The 21,789-nt window shown below is 34.9% G+C and overlaps 1 protein-coding gene across 14 annotated transcripts in view; it reads right to left on the bottom strand.

The window, feature by feature from the left end:
• SK (small conductance calcium-activated potassium channel) overlaps nt 1-20,389 on the bottom strand; it is a 209,101-nt gene extending 188,712 nt beyond the window's left edge. For all 14 annotated transcript variants that reach the window (XM_069504281.1, XM_069504286.1, XM_069504280.1 and 11 more), the window contains exon 1: nt 19,774-20,389. The gene's annotated coding sequence lies outside the window, so the exon portion shown is untranslated. The remainder of the gene's footprint in view (nt 1-19,773) is intronic.
• Between the last annotated feature and the right edge of the window lie 1,400 nt (nt 20,390-21,789).

Genomic DNA, 21,789 nt, shown 5'->3' with positions numbered 1-21,789 from the left:
GTAGTGATGTCAACAAGTAGTACCTAATCACATGTATGTAGTTGGGAAGGCAAAAAATAATTTTATAAAATTGGTAAAAATCTTTATAATTTATTTTCAACATCGCTAAGTTCGAACAATCCATAGCAGGAATCGCTTTGAATAAAACTTTTTAAAAATCGAAGCTAAGCGAGAATACACTCGACCTGAAAAATAATATTTTTCCAAATTATTATTCTACACAAACGCCATGAAGTGGAAACAACGAGAATATTTTATTGAATATTCATCAGCAAAAAGCCTTTTTGTTCGAGAATCTAACAAAATCCTTAACATTTCTTTTATACAGATTTTTAGTGAGAAAATGATTAGGTATAGATTTTCTCAAGTACTTTAGCTTGAAATATAAACATTAGTTTGACTTGGTATCAAAAAGTAGCCGCGCTCTGGCTCCAGCCCACTATGTTGTTACTGGGTATACCATCAAGGCCAAAACCCTTCTCATACTGAGATGAAACCCGTTCTCTGTAGTAAGCCGGCTATGGGTTGATAATGATGATGATGATGATATCAATAAATTTAACACCGTACATTATAGTTAGGTATCTCATCCAAATACGATATATGTCTATGTTGCTTATTAATTTGTCAAATTGAGCTAACTTAGTCAAACCATCTAGTTTATTGGTTTTGTGGTTACGTCATTACGGTGTCTAACTCATTGAACTTGTGAATTAGTATTTATAGAAAGGCCACTACTAACAAAACTCATGTTCTATGGAGCTATTAAAAATAGTACGATACTGGATATAAAGTTAAAAGCAAAAACCAGTTGCAGCCCGCAAAAATGTTTGTTGGAAATGACCCGTTTTATGTACAACGCGTAAAATTTAACTCCTCACGCGCCATTTTAACTTTATATATAAAATTTCATGTCAATAGTGCGATTTTAGTTCTTGTTTTAAAGGTAAAACCGTACTTAATATAAGAAATATTGACCCATAGAGTTAAAATAGCGCGTGAGGAGTCATTTTGTACGGACTAAATAACACTACATAGAAGTTATTGGCTTAAATACCCACTACATAGGTATAATACATATAATAGGTATTCTCTGCATTTTTCTAATCGATTAGGCTTGTAATTTTATATTTTCTATTCTATTACAGTCCATTAGGCTTAAAAATAAATAAAATCTGTTTTAGAATGTACAAGTGAAGCTCTTTCATATAAAACCCCACTTGGTATAGTTATCTAACTTTGAAAATTGAAAATACTAATATTTATTCATGAACACATTTTAATTTTTTTTCTGTGATGTAACTACAAATTCACGGTTTTTGAATTTATTCCTTTACTTGTGCTATAAGACCCTACCAAATTTCATAATTCTAGGTCAACGGGAAGTACTCTATAGGTTTTCTTGACAGACACGACGGACAGACGGACAGACAAACTGACAGACAGACAGACAGACAACAAAGTGATCCTATGAGGGTTATTTTATGCTTTTGAGGTACGGAACCCTAAAAATCAAAACGTCTTGCTCATGCACCGAAACAAATCCAACTCAAGAAGTTTAGTATCAACAGCGTTGTAAAAGTCAATAGATAATAAGCAACATATGTTACGGACGAATATAGAAAGAACGACATGAATTCGTTTAGATTCCGCGTACTAAGACTATTTATACCTAATGGAATACTGGTATTTAATGACGTTATAAATAACCAGCATTTAGCCGTCTACTCCAGTAGCTGTGTTAACACAGCCAACTTGCATACTCCAGGTTTTTTTTTAATTCAGATAAAACGACTTTCGGCGTTCGCATATTAAAATTCTTCGGACACGTCTCCCGGCGTGAGAGTGACTCCATCCAGCGTCTTGTCGTGCAGGGCAAGGTGGAGGGCACCAGAGGGCGAAGAAAGTCACCCATGCGATGGACCGACCAAATTAAGTCTGCTGTGGGTGGTTCTTTGCACGAGTGTACCAGGCTGTCAGCCAGCAGAGAGAAGTGGCGAATGCTCGTGAGGCATATAACATCTGCCCTCAAAGACGTTGCTTCGTGATGACCACGACCGCTCTGCCAAGAGTGATACGACGAAGAAGAAGAAGAAAAGCTAGCCCATGACTATAATTTCACCTGATGGTAAATGATGATGGAAACTAAGATGGAAGTGGGCTAACCTGGAAGGGGCAGTTTTTATTAAACGCATACCTTTTGGTTTTTACACGTCATCGTACCGGAACGCTAAATCGCTTGGGGCACGGCTGTGTCGGTGGGGTGGTAACTAGCTACGGACAAAAGGCCCACCAGACCAGACCAGAAGAAATTTAGAATTTATAAATTTCCAAATTTCCCCTGGCGGGAATTGAACTCGGGACTTCCCACTCATAAGACCACAGCGCTCACCACAGCGCCAGGGAGGTCGTCAAAACAATTTAGATGGACTATATTGTGTATATTGAACTATATATAAAAGTTACATTTACTTACTCGTAGATTTCAAATCTAGCATGTTTGCATTTTCTTCTTTAATTAAATATATCAAAGGAAAAGGTGACTGACTGACTGACTGACTGATCTATCAACGCCACCAACGCACAGCTCAAACTACTGGACGAATCGGGCTGAAATTTGGCATGCAGATAGCTATTATGTCGTATGCATCCGCTAAGAAAGGATTTTTGATAATTCAACCCTAAATAGGGGTTTGAAATTTGTGTAGTCCACGCGGATGAAGTCGCGGGCATAAGCTAGTTTTAATATATTATTTTCCCTTATTAATTCAAGTAACCATGCAGCTATCTATAGAAGAAGGTCAAGTGTCTCTTGTTAAGTTCTAAGACGTTGACATATCTTTCTGCTTGCGTTGTGAATTGGTACTGCGGTTGAACCCACGGGCTGCTATGAATTTTATCTTGAAAGGAATAAACTTGAATATTAAAGTTTTATTTGGAAGTAACGACCCATTTGAATATAAATCTACGCGCAGCTTTTATACGAAGCAACAGCTATTTCATCCCTTTTATATTGTGGATATTTTTCGCTTGACTAACAATTCCTTGATAGTAAAGATCAATCCACGAAAGAAAATATGATTTTTGTATCTAATAAATAGATAGATATTTTATTCAAATATAAACTTTTACAATTGCTTTTGAATCGTGAAATGATACTATCATTGATTTAAAATGCCTTTCCTACCGAGAAAAACCAGCAAGAAACTCGGAGCTTGCTCTTTTCAAAAATCCATAATAAAAATAATTAGGCCCTACTGTATGTATATCCCGCGCATTGCTGGAGCGAGTCAAATCCACAGTTTTTTATCACTTACATTAATTTATCTAATCTTTTTAGGTATTGCACATTGGATAGTGATATTTCGGAGCACACTTTTAATAGATTTTTAAACTTGTGTAAAGGCAAGTCTAAAATTAGATGTGGAATTATATTTCAAAATTGTACACCCATTTCCACAAAATAACTTTCCGACTTAGGTATATAATGCTTCATACAAATAACTAAGGTTTGTACGTGGCAATACGATAAGGATTGAAAGGAATTTTGCAGAATCATTCAAAAGTCCTATTAGGTACCTTATCCCTACACTCTATTATTTCTGATCCATTTTGATCAAGGGATCTATGTTAAAAGTTCTTTCAAATGGCTTTGTGGCTAATAAGTAATATTAAATGGGGGAGCAAAAAGCCACGCTTCGCAGGAATAATAGATTCCGCGAATTCGCTACATAAATAACTAGCTTCTAGAACGCAAACTTATACTGTTTCTGAAACTTAAACCGAACTATAAGTAGCATGTTTCAGAAATCCAAGAAATTATGTAGTACGGAGGATGAAATCTTCTAAATATATAAAAGGAAAAGCTGACTGACTAACTGACTGACTATCAAGGCACAACTCTAGCTACTGGGTGGATCAGGCTGTAATTCGACATGCAGAAGCTATTATTAGACATCCGCTAAGAAAGGATTTTGGAATATTCAACCCTAAAGGGGGTAAAATGTGGGTTCAAGAGTTCAAAGGATAGTAAGCTGATGTAAAATGGAAACAATTCCTGCAAGTTCAGCTTTATAATTTTAGATAGTAGGCAATTTAATTTTCATTTGTAATACTCGCATAGTTCTTATATGAAGTTTCTCATCCATAGCTTACCTATTGAATTTTTTAATTATTATTTTTTCATACACCGACCGCCAATCAAACATTCAGATCGTAAATTAAAATAAATATTCACTAAATCCTATAAAGTTTTGAAAATTTGCTTTTCAGCTTTAATAAAGGTTTGTGTTTAAGTTTCACCAAAAATTATAAAAACTATAAAATAACAACGAATCTTTTTTCCGTGAAATGATACTATTAAACTAAATACTCCTAAGCTGAGCTTTAGTTATAGGTATTCATTAACATTTTCTCACGTTATCAAATGCCAGAAATTATATTATGGCAATAAGTAATGCCAAATGTTTACCGAATCGTGCGTGCTAATACTATATCCAACCTACTTTACGATGAATTTGGTCAACACTGTTTTGTAAACACAACAGCGAGGAGAAAATTGTTTATCTAGGAGACTAATGGCGTTTCATCCTCAAAAATTATACAAATTCTAAAAAATTCAATATCCAATGTCAAAAATTATATATACTTATATTATAAATGCGAAAGTATATACCTATGTCTGTCTGCTAGCTTGTCACAGCCCACCCATCTAATAATCGATTTTAACAAAATTTTGTAAGGAGATAATATCATGCTTCCTGGAGCAGGACTAGACTATATTTACCCCGGATAATCAAAGAATTTTCACGGGATTTTTAAAAACCTAAACCCAGATAGTAACTTCCAAAATAAGAACTTGCTTTTTATTAAGACTATTCAGTCAAATTTGCACGATATAGAAAATACCAGCAAACATAATATACCTAGCTAATTGTTACAAAAAAATAATTTGAAAAATTCAAAGTTATTAATTTACCTACTTCTAAAATCAGTGGCTAGGTACAAATATTAAAATTCTGTTACCTATAAGTACCAATCTATTAGTCCATAGTTAAATATCAGAATAAGCAAGAAACTTAATTTGGGAATTCTTTGGAAACTTGAACAACCAATAGAAAACCAGCTAGTTTATTTACCTTAATTTTTTGACAGATTTCACATTTGATTAAATAAAATCTTCTGTTTACATTTAAATAGGGCCGCGCTATCACAAAAACTAATGAAAACGGAAACCAAATTAAAAATATTGCTTTCCATTCTAAACAGGGTCAAAATAAAGCTTCCATAAGGCTGATAAGGATTGAAATAAAATAGGACAATAAACGTAGAATGCAAGTCCAATCACCCGGTTCAATCAACGAAATCCTTTCTTATCTTTTGTCTAGACTCTAGACGTACCTACGTCCTAACTGACTTTTTATCAAAGTGAAAATGCTTGTGACCCGAGGCAGAGGATGTTCAAATTTATGTTTTTTTAAAGAACTGACTTTATACTAGATACTTAACGCATAGGTTACAAAAAAAACGAACACACTTTTTTAAATTACTACCCATATTACAAATGCGAAAGTGTGTTTGTTTGTTGGTTTTTGGTTTAATTGGTTTGTTGGTTTGTCCTTCAATCACCTCGCAACGGAGTAACGGATCGACGTGATTTTTTGCCTGGGTATATTTAAAGACCGAGAGTGGCTACTTTTTATACCGAAAAATCAAAGAGTTGCCACGGGATTTCTGAAACCTAAATCCACGCGGATGAAGTCACGGGCATCAGCTCGTAATAATATATTGATTTTATTTTTACGCTAAAATTATTTTATCTCCGATTAGAAAATAGGAAATAAACAAAAGAATCACGATTACCACTAGAGGCCTTAAGTATTTCAATCATTAGAACTGTTTTCCGCCTTTAGCTGTTTGCTTTACTCCTTAAGACTGAAAGTGGCCATTATCACAAACTTAAGAGAAATGCTTCTAGAAAAATTGAGTTTGAAATAAAGATTCTTATTCTTTTAACATAATACTCATAACTTTGATCTCAGTGTTAATGGTTAAGAAATCGTTTATTTTCTTCTTTTATAGTCTAAATATTTAAAAGGAAAAGGTAACTGACTGACTGACTGACTGATCTATCAACGCACAGCTCAAACTACTAGACGGATCGGGCTGAAATTCGTCACGCAGATAGCTATTATAACGTAGGCATCCGCTAAGAAAGGATTTTTGAAAATTCAGACCCTAAAGGGGTAAAATAGGGGTTCGAAATTTGAGTAGTCCACGCGGACAAAGTCGCGGGCATAAGCTAGTATAATATAAAAAAAGAAAAGCTGACTGAATCAGTGGTTGACTGACTAATCTATCAACGCACAGCTCAAACTACTGAACGGATCAGGCTGAAATTTCGCATGTAGATAGTTATTATGGGTAGACAACCGCTCACAATATATTTTTTTTGAAAATTCAACCCCTAAGGTAGAAAAATAGGGGTTTGAAATTTGTGTAGTCCACGCGGATGAGGTCGCGGGCATAAGCTAGATTCTGCAATCTTTGTTTTTGTATATTATAGTGATTCAAGTCATGTTACGTTGGTACTATTATGCACTAGGTAGAGTACATGATGTCTACGAATTTGTTCACGTGGGCTTAGTTTTTTTAATACTCTGTGAAATCTTTTATTTTTCTGGATAAAAAATAGCCTATGTCGGTCTCCGGGTGCAAGCTATCTCTGTGCCAAATTTCGACAAAATGTTAAAAATATTTTTCAAATAAGAAAATATGATTTATTTCATTCTAGTGTATTGGTAATTGATTTGCTCGTAAAATGAAGAGCTATTTATTATTTACTCTATCCATCAATAGCTATGAGAGTTGAAAGCAATAAATTTATATCAGCGACCACAAACTCAACGTAAGCTAACAGTAAATAAACTAAAACAAGCACAAATCACGTCCAATAACATAGCGCGCATAAAACATAGACATTTATTTGTGAAGTAGAAGATGGACGAGGATTTATAGAGCAACAGTTTGAGTGATCTGAGCGAATCGGCCATGCTGCGTAAATAAACCGCCTACGAGTTATATTTCGGTTTTCTAATTCTGTTACGGAAATAATTCACACTTTTATTCATGCAAGTTTTTTACGTTTTCATATAGATCACACAGGCGACTACTTTTAATTTTATATATTTTTTATATTACGGATATATTTTACACTTTTTACTCGTACAAGCTAAATAATAAGTTCCCCACATTTTCGTAGAGCTAACGCAGACGAAAGCTTTTATTTATTTATACTATTTACTCGCAATCAATAGCGTTTAACAGAAAGTCATTTTACAATGTTAATCTAAGTGTTGCATAAAACCATAAGAGGTTATTTAGGTAAAATATTTCAACTTAGAAACAATATAATTACAACGTGTGTGTGTATTTTAGTTCTGTATGGGTAAGTGAGAGTTTTAGGTGTTTAATGTGTGCCTGTGCATTGGTTTGTCTGATTGCATGTTTTTTTGTGTGTTACTTGACTATTATTTTTTTTGTGAAATATCCTGTGTTATATTTGCGTTAACTTTTGTCGGACGTGTATCAATAATAATTCTATAGCATCCATGGAACTCTTAATAAGGTACCTGATAAAAATGGTATCTGTTGTTTTCAATACGGGTATCACGTGTTGCCAATTTTGAGTAGGTAACTCAAGCAAAAATGTACAAAAATATTTCAAAAGATCGTATCTCATCTCCAGTACCCAAAGCAACTTAAATAATTAAAAATGCTTAATACAAAATATAGAATATTTCTATTTATGAGCTTTTTATTACAATACATACGATCCCAAGAAAAAGCAATAAGTAACTGATTTCTATACGAACCTTCGATGTAGAAACATCATGATGCTTCATATCAAAGAAAATTCTCTCTAAGGAACGATTTTTCATAAAGAAAGTTTGAGACTCGAGCGATGGGCCTAATTTAGGGAAATTGGTCCAAAGTTTGGGTTTACCTTCGTAAAAATCTTACCTTTTCTGTATGGTAAAGTGAAAAGGGTTTATTGATGATATTAAAAAAATTGTAAAAGTAGGTAATATCAAGCTCGTAAAACATTATTTACGAGATGGGTGATCGATTTTTGAGGTGTCTTTAACTTTCCTCCGTATCTTGGAGAGCACTTTAAGCATAATCCTATAAATAACTAATATTATAAATGCGAAGTTGTGTCAGTCTATCTGTCTTCTAAGTTTTCACGGCCTATGCTTTTAAATGAGTTTGACGAAATTTGGTATAATGTTAGCTACATATCGGGGACTAAAAAGGACTCGGAAAATTAAATAGTTAATCTTGGATACGGACAAAGGCTACTTTTTATCCCGGAAAATCGAAGATTTGCCGCGGGATTTTTGGTACTTGTCATTGGCACAGTCTTCAAAACACATATCTATGTTATGTATATCGTTTTGAAAAACATATCCACGGTGAAGAGGTCGCGGACATCATCTAGTTAAAAATATTTCATAGCTGAACGTGTATGTTCATATACCTAATATACCTAATACAATTCTTATAAGTTTATTTTCATCAAAATATCGAGTTATAGCGAATTTTATAATGTAGACAGGTACCGTGACCCAAGCCTTGTGGCCAGTAGGTTGTCTTATTTTCCAGGGGTTTTTACTTTTCCAATATTTCGACCCAACCTGATGTTGGTTAATGGCACATTAGGGTAATGTAAGTGCCTCGGGTAAGTCCGTCTATTTATCACTGTGCTTAGTATACTCACACCTTAATGCACAAGGGGGCAAAGTTTAAACACTTACCAACACATTTATGGTTTCGCCGTTTCACGCTCAATTTGTCTTCATCATACCAAATAGGATTACCGCCGTACTCAGAGTCGCTTATTCGTTACTTACCTAAGTTTAGTTAAAACGAGGCAGAGCTATATCTCTCATAAATCTGTCTCGTTTTAATCTTAAGTAACGATTAGCGACTCTGAGTACGGCAGTCAGACCGTATTTCAATACGTAGGTACGCCATAGGTTTGTTTATTTTAATCATTGATTTATTATTTTTATTTTAAAAATTGGCAGTCAGGAGGGCTGCTGACAAGAGTGAAAACTTAAAACTAACAGTGGTTTTTTTGGATCTTCAAATTAACCGTAGTATCAAGAATAAAAAATGAAATTTGTAAATTAAAACCAAAACCAAATGTCCGACCTTAGCGCACCAAATTGTAATAACATTTATTCAAGTTTTTAGAAATGGAGAAGGCAACCCACTGTAATACAGTGTTTACTAGTACAGGGGTTGCCCATTCATACGTCCTTAGTAGGCCTAGTCCTAGTCCTAGTCCTAGACCTAGGTCTACTTAATTGTTATTACTTGTTTTGTTATCTGTATTATTAATATTTTTTTGTGTTCCTTTTATAATTTATGTCAGCACTCAGCAACTTAAAGTCAATAAAATTTATTTATTTATTTATTTACATTAGTTTATTTTTGAAAATTAGCATGTCAGTGATGCGATCTTAAAGTTTTTACCCATTCCAAAATCGCCCAATGCATCTAAATAAGTTTCTCTTCAAAGAACTTTTGAATATAACCTAAAGGCATTCGCTACATATTTTTTTTAAAAGGGCACTTAAAACTAAATAATTGAATTGAATGAACTGCTTTGTTTTGATTCAATAACTTAAAAGTAATAGGTAATTTATTTCTTTCAATATATGCTTTCCAAAAGCGCCTTTGAATGGTCAAATATGTCTACCACAGCATTTATAGATTAAGTTAAATATCAACTTTTAAATTGAATTTCTTTTGGAAGCCTATTCTAAAATTGCCTACATCTAAAGCCTACAGATAATTATGAAAAAAAGTTCAAAACTAGCAACTATCAAAATATATAAAAAATGGTAGAAGTGCATCAGCTTAGGTTGGCTCCACCTCTTGATAGGTAAGCAGACACTCGTAGAAGTACCTATAGGCAGGTTAAAAGAGCAAGCCTAGAAGATAAAGCCCTAAAGCCAGTTGAAAAAATCGAAATAATTAGCTATTGCCCACGACTTTATCCGCAATACATAATATCATTTCGGTATAGCCTACTAGCTGATGCCCGCGACTTCGTACGCGTGGATTTAGGTTTTAAAAATCCCGTGGGAACTCTGATTTTCCGGGATAAAAGTAACCTATGTCACTATACAGGTCTTAAACTATACCCATGCAAAAAATCACGCCGATCTGTTACTCCACCAAACCAACAAACCAATAAACCAACAAACCAACAAACAAACACACTTTCGCATTTATAATAGGGGTAGAGATATCATGTGGAGATAATATGCTATCCATCAGTGAAATAATTTTTGAAATCAGATGAGTAGTTTCTGAAATTACCTCCTACGTCCAAACTTACAAACTTTACCACTATTAATGTAGATTAGGTACCTATAAAAGAAAATTCATAACATTCAATACAGCTTGATAATATGCCAAGGACGAGGGGTGTGTCGTCGCTAAGCAAAACCTTTTACGTTTCTATTCACGAAGCATACCTACATGCATGGTTCATAATGATAGAGACTAATGATTTAGCTACTCATATTTGTACGCTTCACATGCATAATATATTTTCCGCTATTTAGAATATGAATTAGTAATGAGAGTTAGGCGCAGAGAATAATTATTAATTGAAGCACTCCAAAAAGTGGTCACGGTTTTAGGAAATGATTAAACGGCAAATGAATATGACGACAACATATTATTACCTAGGTACCTACCTACTTACCTATGAATAATTTTGTTTCTAAAACGTATTTGGAAAATTTCTTGTTCGGTTTTCTGTCTCACTTTGATTGGTTAATATTCAAATGAGAACCAAGCTATGTTTGCATATGGTTTGTATTTAGAGCGCTAGGGAACCTTCTCTTAAATTTTTTTTTTTCGATGGCAGTCAGCCCTTCGCAGCTGGCTGGTAAGCGAAGTTGCAATCAACGATGGTAGTGAGCCTCGTGAATTTGCACCTCTTTCTAGTTCCCGAGTTAAATCCCATACCCCTAATCGGTTTTTACGTGGCTTCGTATCAGTACGCTTAATAGATTAGTGGCACGTGTTTGCTGACAAAAGGTAGGCATGGCTGAAAACTATACCAGAGACGATTTAGAAATTATAAATTTAAGAAAATTTACTAAAAAAAGTAAGTAAGGCCTTTTATTCTAAATTTCAAACAAAAAGGAATGGGACAAGGCGATCCCTGTGACATATCTTGGATAAATTGTGTCGGCAGGACCTAATTAATTCGTATAGACTTCACTCCAAACACATTCCGTAAAAAAAATTTGCATTTTCACTTTAAAAAGAACCCTCACCTGACACCTATTTGTATAGACTGTTCAGGCGCAAAAGAAGATGTGTACGATAAATTGACGGAATGTGTCTGGAGTAAAGTACCGGACAGTATGCTGGGTAATATAAATATTGTTTTGGCTAACCCGACGTCCGAGACAGCAAAACATATGTGATGATGGTCCGTAATAACATAAGTCGTAGAAATAATAATTAGTACCTACTTTAAATAAGAATTAAAAAAATAAAAAATCTCAGCCGGAATTCAAACCCGGAACCACATTTATATGAACACAGCGCGCACTACTAAGCCAATAAGATCGGTTTACCTGGTAAGTAACATTCTAAATATGATTAATCAAAAAAAAATCTTTTGTATGTTCAAACAAAGCTAAAAAAGGAGTCAACCTTTCAACATAAAATCTCTTTACTCCCTTATATTAAAAGCTTTCTATCGAATATACGTAGCACATAAATAATATTAACAATTCAAAATATTTTATGTTACAAGAATTTTTCTCTCACAACTGACTGCGTACTTTCATCTTATTTGAAAGAGTGACAATAATATTTCAAGATTTTAAGATTCTTTATTTGCAGAAACATATTTTACAATAAGATGTTAACATTTTGTCTAGATAAATGTTTCACCTTACATAATCAGGCATGCAAAATTAGTACCTAGTAAAACATAACATATCTAGAATCTAGATATATAAAAGGAAAAGGAGACTGACTGAATGACTGATCTCTCAACGCGCAGCTCAAAATACTGGACGGATCGAGCTGAAATTTGGCACGCAGATAGCTATTATGACGTAGACGTCCGCTATGAAAGGATTTTTGAAAATACAACCCCTAAGGGGGTGAAATAGGGGTTTTAAATTTGAATAGTCCACGCGGACGGAGTCGCGAGCATAAGCTAGAATTCTTTAAAGCAAGACCACAGGTAAATTAAGGATATTACTTATGCTACAGGTACGGAACAGTCGCGACAGACGTACAGACGATCAATGGACACACAGATAACGAGTAAAGACTTGTCATGCGATCCGGTCAACGGCCGGCGACACTACTCTGGGGGTGGTCGTTTACTGCCATAGTAGGTACATCACCTTCCTCAGCCAAACACAATATAAACTCCATTGGGACCTGGAACCTTCGAGGACTTATTCAAAACTGAAAATTGAGTATCATAGAGATAGAAGATACGAAGAAATCGACGTTTTCTACATAGGCATCACTATGCAGAATAAAATGAGATTACACAGTTGAAAAGCGGAGTTCAATGAAGGCTCGCGCACATTGCAGCCGCAGCCGGCCGCAGGGCATACTGCATTGCAAAATTCCTCCAAAGCATAATAATATGCAATGCGGCCCAATGAGAGATGATTGAAAAAAAAATGTATGAAAACGATGCAGGAGGATTTTTGCAATGCAGTGGGTTGTTATGCGGCCCGCCCTTATGTGCGCGTACCTTAATAAATCGGTTTAAGTGGGCTTTGCCCGGATTACGCCGAAACCCCCAATTCATTTAGATAATATTGCATTGTCATCAAAACGAAATTCGTGTATGAAATTTGTTTAAAAAGTTCCATGAATCTGTTTAAGTAGTTAAGCACAAAATTCCATTGCCAGATTTGAAAAAAAAGGTGCAGACTAGAACTGTTCAAAATAACAGTTTTTTTTGCAATTCTTCGTTTTACCCTGTAAATCAATCGAGCTTCATCTTTTCGTTCAGACATTTCCGTTGCGCTATCAATTAAAATCGACAGACAGTTGTTTTTTGCGATGTATTTATATCTATCAATTCGATGTGTATAGACAAATTGGATAAGTGCCGTGTGTTGAGTAGGTACTGAAGATTACTCATTAGCAAAAAATAAACGTCTTTTACTGTCCCACAATAATTAGGGATGCAAATGTTTTAACTCCCAAATAGTGAAAAGGAGCCAAATGTTACTTTGGGGCTTACTTGATCATCTGTAACATTAAAAAAAAACCGGCCAAGTGCGAGTCAGGCTCGCACACTGAGGGTTCCGTACTACAGTCGTATTTTTTCGACATTTTGCACGATAATTCAAAAACTGTGATGCATAAAAATAAATAAAAATCTGTTTTAGAATGCTCAGGTAAAGCCCTTTCATATGATACCCCATTTGATATAGTTTCTTACTTCGAATATTGAAAATACTAATTATTAGTTCATGACCACAATTTAATTTTTTTTGTGTGATCTAACCCTACATTCACGGTTTTTAGATTTTTCCCCTAAAGCCAGCAATAAGACCCACCTACCTGCCAAATTTCATGATTCTAGGTCCACGGGAAGTACCCTGTAGGTTTCTTGACAGACAGACAGACAGACAACAAAGTGATCCTATAAGGGTTCCGTTTTTCCTTTTGAGGTACGGAACCCTAAAAATCAAAAATATTCATTTCATGTCAAAGTTCTATCATCAATTTTAAAAGCAGATTGATTTACTTTCCAATGATTAGGTAAGTGTATCTATCTGCCTGTCTATTCAGGCCAGAAGGACAGAAATAGCTTGCATCCTGGAAACGGTGTGCAATACTTTTTATCTTAGAATAAATGATTTTCCACATGATCCTAAGAACCTACCGCTACGCAGAAGAAGTGACGGGTATCAGCTAATCAGTCTTAACTTTATGTTTTTTTTTATATGGGCCAAGACCACTAAGTTGCTTCAGAGTGCTCAATATTTTGTACTACCTACCTACCATTTTGTTACCTAGCTACCATTCGAAATTTCTTGATTTAGGTTTCGCTACAAAGTTTTTGTTTTCAAAAATGCATTCGGATCTTTGACCTTTTGATAAGCATCTCTATCAGTTGGTCATCACTCATCACGTTTGTAAAGCTAATTGTAGAAGCTATTTAGAACTCGTAACCTTTCTAATAAAAGTGTGCTACATTAAACCCATACGCTACACGTAACGTAGTATTCTATAAGGGTTAACGCGTTCGCTTCCTATTCGGGAGATCAGGGGTTCAATCCTCCAGGCAGGCACTTCTAACCTTTTGGAGCTGTATGCATTCTAAGCAACTAAGTAAATATCACTTGTTTTAACGTGATGGAAAACATCGTGAGGAAGGTTGCATGCCTGAGAATTGAAAGTGTGAAGTCTGGCAATCTGCACTTGGCCATGGCCTATGGGCTATGGCCTAAACTCTTCTTATTCTGAGAGGAGACACGTACTCAGTAGTGGGTCATGGATTGATCATGACGATGAAGAAAATATTTAGGTATGATAAAAATGCATAGGTAGGTAACGACATGCCATTTTTATTATAACTTTATCCTGGCTGAAGTTGTATGAATCAATCAATGTCGAAACACATGATTCATTATGCAGAACATATTGAAATTATGATTAATTGGAGCAATCTGCATTGTACTTACAATAGTAAACGTGAGTAAAGCTGGTGTGTGATATATTATGATATATGTCTAAAGTAAATTAACTTTTTCTATACTTAAGTATTTTAATCAAGCAAAAAAAAATGTTTCTGTGTTAATTATATTAAGCTTGCGTGCTATTGCTATTTATCTATTCCAATATGAAGATAGAAGATAGATACTGCATACCTACTGCACTCTCATTAATCAGATGAAGTTTCAGTGCAACGATCCAATCCAGCGCTAAATTGCAACTGAAGTAATGTAGTTTTATTACGTAGGTATATTTTCAACAAAGTATTAGTAGGTACATTCAACAATAAGCAAAATGAATGCTTAGATACTTTATTTTATACTAGCTAATTCCCACAACTTCGTCTGCGTGGACTATATAAGTTTCATATCCCTATTCCTCTTTAGGGGTCGAATTTTCAAAAATCCTTTCTTAGAAAATGTCCACGTCACAATAACTATCTGCATGTCAAATTTCAGGCCGATCCGTCCAGTAGTTTGAGCTGTGCGTCAATAAATCAGTCAGTCAGTCAGCTTTTCCTTTTATATAAATAGAAGTAAAACCCCGCATCTCTCTTCTCTTTCTGTATCATATTCTTCATTGCTCGCACTCTTAATTTCTTTCATTAATCACTATTCTATTAGGATTATAAAGGTATGATCCCGACCACGCTGCACGCAGCAGCGCTGCCGCAACAGTGCTGTCACCATCTGTCACAGTCCTGTCGCGGCACTACTGGTCGCCATACAATCTCTATAAGCTTATATGACATTACATTCCGAGCTAGGAAGCAATGTCGCGGCAGCAATGTAGCGAAACATTACTGCCTAGCTCGGAATGTAATGTCATATAAGCTTATAGAGATTGTATGGGGACCAGTAGTGCCGCGACAGGACTGTTACAGCTGGTGATAGCACTATTGCGGCAACGCTGCTGCCTGCAGCGTGGTTCGGAATCATACCTTAATGCATTGCAAAAAAATCACACGTCTATATTACATAAGGCCGCATAGAGCGTGTTGTTGCTAGTGTGTGACCAGCTTAATTAGACCTGCCAACGCCAATACTAAGTTAAGTGAGATACCTTTTTTACCACGATTCTATTTATAATGTAGTTAAGTGATAAAGTGAATTGGTATAGTTCGGGCAACAGACCATTCATCACGTTCCTTCCGAATGCCTACCAGGGCAAGGGACAACCGCTTACCATCATGTTCGTAGTCCCTACATTTCACGTTCAATTTGTCTTCGTTACACGAAATGAGGTCAATGTACGCGAAACATACCTTTGTTAATTAATGAAATTATAAGTACAATAAATGAAACATGGTGAAATGTAACTACTTGTTTTGTAAAGTTTTAAAACTCCATGATATCTATTTATATTCATTCTAATCTGAAAAGATTTCAGCTTTCAGCTTTGATGTTTTCCCATATTACTGATGTAGTAGCTAATTAGAAGATTACGGCATGAAAATAAACTACGATACTAGAAGTAAAACGAAAAGCTAAACATTACAAAACATCCTACTATGAAGTACTTATACCAGGAATGAGTAGGATTGAAACAGTAATATATGTACTTAATACCATGAATAAATGTATAAATAATATGGAACCGCTGCGGCAAAGGAAAACAATCGGCCGTAAAATACAACCTCATCTCAATCATGTACTACACTCTAATGATAGGTCCCGGCAAGGAAATGTATAATTTTCCCGATATCAGAAATATAATTTGCGGAATGTAATATTTATTCAAACAAAAGAAAAGCAGAGCTCGCTTTTGAGGAAAAGAGATTTATTTTGCGGTGTTTTAATAACTCGTGTGCGTACAAGGTATTTTGTTAAACATTTAGTATCAACGCCGGATCTTTAAAAAAAGTTGTGTTTAAAAATCATGTGGGAACTCTTAGATTTTCCAGGATACAAAGTAGCCTTTGTCCTTTCTCAGGATGCAAGCTATTTCAATATTATTTTTTTTCAAAATCGGTTAAATGGATGGGCAGTGACAACCTAGTAGACAGACAGACACACTTTCGCACTTATAATAATAGATACTAGTATAGAAGTATGGATATGGATTTTACATCTAGGTACATACCGCATATTTTCATCTATAATAACAGACTCTTTAGCTCATATATATAATGAGTCTTCAAACACACCATAGTTTAGTTAATACTTAAAAGTAACTTGCTTATAATTATAAGTTCGCATAAGATAAGGTACACGAAAATAGTGCACTTGTGTGCATCAACTATTAAATCAGTTAACTATTTTTACTATCAATCTGACCTCTGACTTCTGAGTGGAAATCGACATAGAACATCAAACTTATCGACATAAACATAGTATTGGTAATACTAATAAATGCAAGTATACATATAAAACATTTTTAGGTGCGAGTTAATTTTACAATTTTTTGTTAAAAAAATTGTAAATTCCTTAAAAATCATCAGACTTTATTTCTTAGCTTTAACTAACGTAAACGTAACAAACATGTTAGTAAGTAATTAAGTGTTTAATATGTACATTTTTATTACGTTTTATTATCCCTTTGTAAAGCAAACGAAGTGTAAAAAAGTCAACGAACCTTTCAACGTATAAACAAGCACCCTTTTTCTAAGAGTAAAATAATATAAAATTGACAGAAATGGAGGGATATTTTATATTATGTTTGCAGAATATCTCTAGTGAGTATATATTGACCACGGATTGAATTTTCCCGAACATACAGAATACTGGACGTTGTAATATTATATTTATTATGTTCCTGGATCATTCACTTATTACAGTACGCGGCTGAAAGTAATTTACATCGATCTTTAGAAGGAGATAGCAGAGCACTGTCTCTGTCGTTGAGACCAACAAAACGTCATAATATAGGTATGAGTGACAGAGAGTAGAGACGCTCTACAAAGCCGAAATGTCATTCAAGGCCCATGTACATTACTTTCTGCCGCGTACTGTCCAATATGTTATCAGGTTTGCTCGCTATTCTTTTTTTTTAAAGTAAAGTAAAAGAGTACCAGAGTTGACTGAAAGTCCAGATTACTTACTACTTTAAAACCGAACAAATTTAGTTTTAAATGTTAATTTATCAAAGAAAATTACATAGCGTATTAGCTTATAAATTGCTTTTTGAGCAAAGTATCATTGAGCGGCAAAGTTGGCTAGTTTGACGGTAACCACAAGGTGACGTCTTATTTAGGAAGGTGGAATAAGCGTTTAAAGTAGATATATTATGGTTATAATGAAATTAAAACTATGCTTGGACTTATACGAAACAGTTATGATTCATGTATATAAAACCTTTTTCAAGTAGTTTTTATTTTCTTAGTATAGAACACGGCATGTGTGCGTGCGAACATGTGAGTTACAGTACATTTATAGCTTACTCATACTTGCACTGATTTCTGGATTGCGCAATGAACTTTTTTAATTGGTGGAGTTTGAGTAACTTGGAATAAATAATAAGGAGCGAAAGAATCATTAAAACATTTCTTACTTTTCTAAGTTTACGCACAATAGAATCCTACCTACTTTTAAACCGAAAAGTTTTAAAAATTATGTATCGGGATTTTCTCATCAGAATTGCTATCTGAATCGGCGGTAAAATATAACCTGTCATAAACGCCTGAAAAGAGACTTTACAACTAATCTACTCAACTATTCTTAAGAAGAATTAGATCAACTATTTTAAAACTACTAGTAGCTGCATCGGCCATATAACTTTCTTTCATAATAGTTTGACCTATCTAAGCCCTATTATGAATTAATCACCTGTTAATCACTTTTGCCCAACTAGGTCATGTTACTTCCGAAGTTGTCAAAACAGTTCTTTTTTCACCGCCTATAAACCTTTAAAGATTAGTCGGTCAATCGATTTCATTATTATCAGGTAACCATACAACTGGCACAAAGTAACCACAAGCGGTCTGTGATAATAAACAGAAAGATAGGTTTTTTTAAGTTAGCCCTTGGCTGTAATCTCGCCTGGTGGTAAGTGATGATGCAGTCTAAAATGGAAGCGGGCTAACCTGGAAATAACCTGGAAGGTTTTACTAAGCCCATATCCCTTTTGGTTTCTACACGGCATCGTTGCGGAACGCTAAATCGCTTGGCGGCACGGCTTTACCGATAGGGTTGTAACTACTAATTAGCCACGGCCAAAGCCTCCCACCAGACCAGACCAGAGAAAGTTTAGAAATTATAAACCTCCCAATTTCCCCAGTCGGGAATCGAACCCTACTAATACGATCACAGCGCTCACCACTGCGCCATAGAGGTCGTTAAAGTAGGTAATCAAAGAATACCAATCTACAAACTCACTTCATCTTAAAACAGCCTAGGAAACGGGAACCGGCGTTGATCGGATCCGAATATCGGAAATTGCTATGTTCCGTTCGGTAAACAACTATTCTTAACTTGGACGATCTATAGGTTAAATCGTCCAAGATTCTTAACGATAACTGCACGGTATCCAGACCGAAGCTTTATGGATTTTGTTCAATTTTGATTTAATTTAATCAGCTTTCGTAAATTTTCCACACACCAAGTAGCTGAGTTCAACTATTTAGTTCCAGTAGTTCATCAACTGCATCTACATCCTTTTAAGAGTTGAACTACTGAGAAAAAAGTCTCCCTAGTTCAACGGTTGAACTAATTAGTCGAACTACTTAGTGGAAGCGAGTGAGTTTTTCCAGAGTTTATGCATTTGTTTTCATTATTATTTGTATCCTTTTTAAAGTTTGAGTGAGGCCTAGAAGTAGTATTGAACAAAATATATACCTATCATGTTTTTATGAACGCTGAAAGCACTTGCTCAGTTGTTATCTAAAAATGCAGAAAAAATTTAAAACAGCCCTTGATCTTTATGAAAAGTTCAAATCGATTTACGAGGAAGTCATAAGTATACAAATACTTATATAATACAAAGTAAGTACAAACAGCTAGTCTATCAAGTACAAATAATTTATGACTGAAGCAATCTTACCTGATATTACGAATCGAAATCAATAAACTTTCGTTGTTGTTGTTTCTTTTCAAGTCTCAAGGATATGTCTGCTATATATACACTTTACACTTATTTTAACTACATGATTATTTACACACTTTTATTAACTAATATGTACAATTCATCCAAACTTGGTCCACGTACCAACCAGGTTTTGTATACACGTAAAGCATACAAAGGGTAAAGGTATAGTATATGATATGAAGTTTTGTTTGATATCAGTTTTAAATTAAGTTTCAAAGTAAGTCACTCGATTGGCCCAATAGGTTTAATGTTAAAAGTACGTAAAAGACTTGTAGAGATATAATTGGTAGTAAACACACTGTGGGGTTCAAAGAACTGAAGTACAAAAGTTAATACTTATGTCCATCATGCTACATAATATACACTTATGAACGCATATTAGCGTTATTAAATAGGATTAGATAATTAAAGGAAGTCGGTCCGGTGGTAACTTTTTAATCCCAGTTGAATAAAATACTCGTGGCGACGGCGTTCATTTTTGTATGAAAAATAAATTAGCGCACACGCGAACGATGTTTTTAAAATTTCGCGATAATTCACTGATCGAATACACACATCCACCCTCCGTGCCGCCCGAGTGCGGACTGAAAGCTTTTCCTGCACTTCTGAAATTGTCATTCCTTGCGGGAAAAAGCTGAAAACATTGGTCATGCTTTTACTGGTAGGAGTGAAGAAGACAGGCGTACTTCGTTACAGCTACGTCTTTAAACCCATGTTTCACCGGGGACTATCAAAAGTAAATTGGAAAGTGTTAGTATCAAAATAAACTTGCACTCTGTCTGATTTTGTATATAATCCAAAAGTGAGTCCAGAGGGGTATATCTAAGATTTTTATTGCACTCTTATTGGATTTATATTATAGTCGAAAGGCCACATTTTTTTATTAGAGTACCTAATGGGAATAATGAAGACCGTCATGGTACGGTTAATAATCTTAATGTGATTATTTAGAGCGTGGTTGCCCAATCCGATTAACTTAGAATATCGGTAGGTATGTATTGTTTACACAAATATCTGCCTGACATTTCCCTTTTGTGGTTAAGGTTAGAATTCTCTTAAAAATACATATAGGTTATGTAAAAATTTCTAGTATCTGTATTAAAGCAGTTTTTCTGGGTCTATTAAATTTAACCACATTTATAAAGATAAATTTATTTAGTACAATCGATCTTATATTTCTGCAGCCTAAAACATACACCGTAAAACTCTCCTTCTGATCATCATCATCATCATCAGCCTGTGGACGTCCACTGTTGGACATAGGCCTTCCCTAAAGAGCACCATCACACCCGGTCCTCAGCCTTCCTCATCCAGCCACTTCCCGCCAGCCTCTTTATATCGTCGGTCCATCGTGCTGGAGGGCGTCCCACACTACGCTTGCTTAAACGCGGTCTCCACTCAAGGAATGATCTCCTTCTGATGCAGTCAGGTAAAAATAATACCTACCACCCAGACATATGGAATGGAAGCATATATTATTTTGTATAGCCTCGCTGCGATTTACTTATTGACTAGTCTATGGTTTCATCACAGATTAAATTAAATATAGTACATTACTGCAGTAGGTAGTAGTTAGTATAGTAATGTACATTACTCGACTTCGCCTCGGCCCACATTCACACGTTCGTCCATCAATGCCTAGTAGTGGCTTGTATAGTCCTTTTTTCAGAAAATGCGCGGAAATTAAAACTAAGTAGAACCTAGCCTAGTCAGAACTTTTTATTATTTAGATTTTGGCGGTAACAAGTTTTCTATTACACCTTTTGCCGCGTCTTGAATTTCAGTTGGCGTTGAAGTAACACTCATTGTCTTCACTTGACATAACTTCCTCGAATCTAACTATACGAAAATGAATGTTTTTATTTGCTATCATTCATTTGAAAATCCCTTTGAATTAAACTAAATTAAATTATTTTATTATTAAGTACCTACCTATACCTAATAGATGATGTCCATAACTTCGTTTGCGTA

This window comes from Maniola hyperantus, chromosome 17 (assembly GCF_902806685.2).
Source record: "Maniola hyperantus chromosome 17, iAphHyp1.2, whole genome shotgun sequence".
Classification (NCBI taxonomy): domain Eukaryota; kingdom Metazoa; phylum Arthropoda; class Insecta; order Lepidoptera; family Nymphalidae; genus Maniola; species Maniola hyperantus.
The sequence above is the reverse complement of the archived record's forward strand: the minus strand, read 5'-3'. Positions and strand labels throughout refer to the sequence as shown.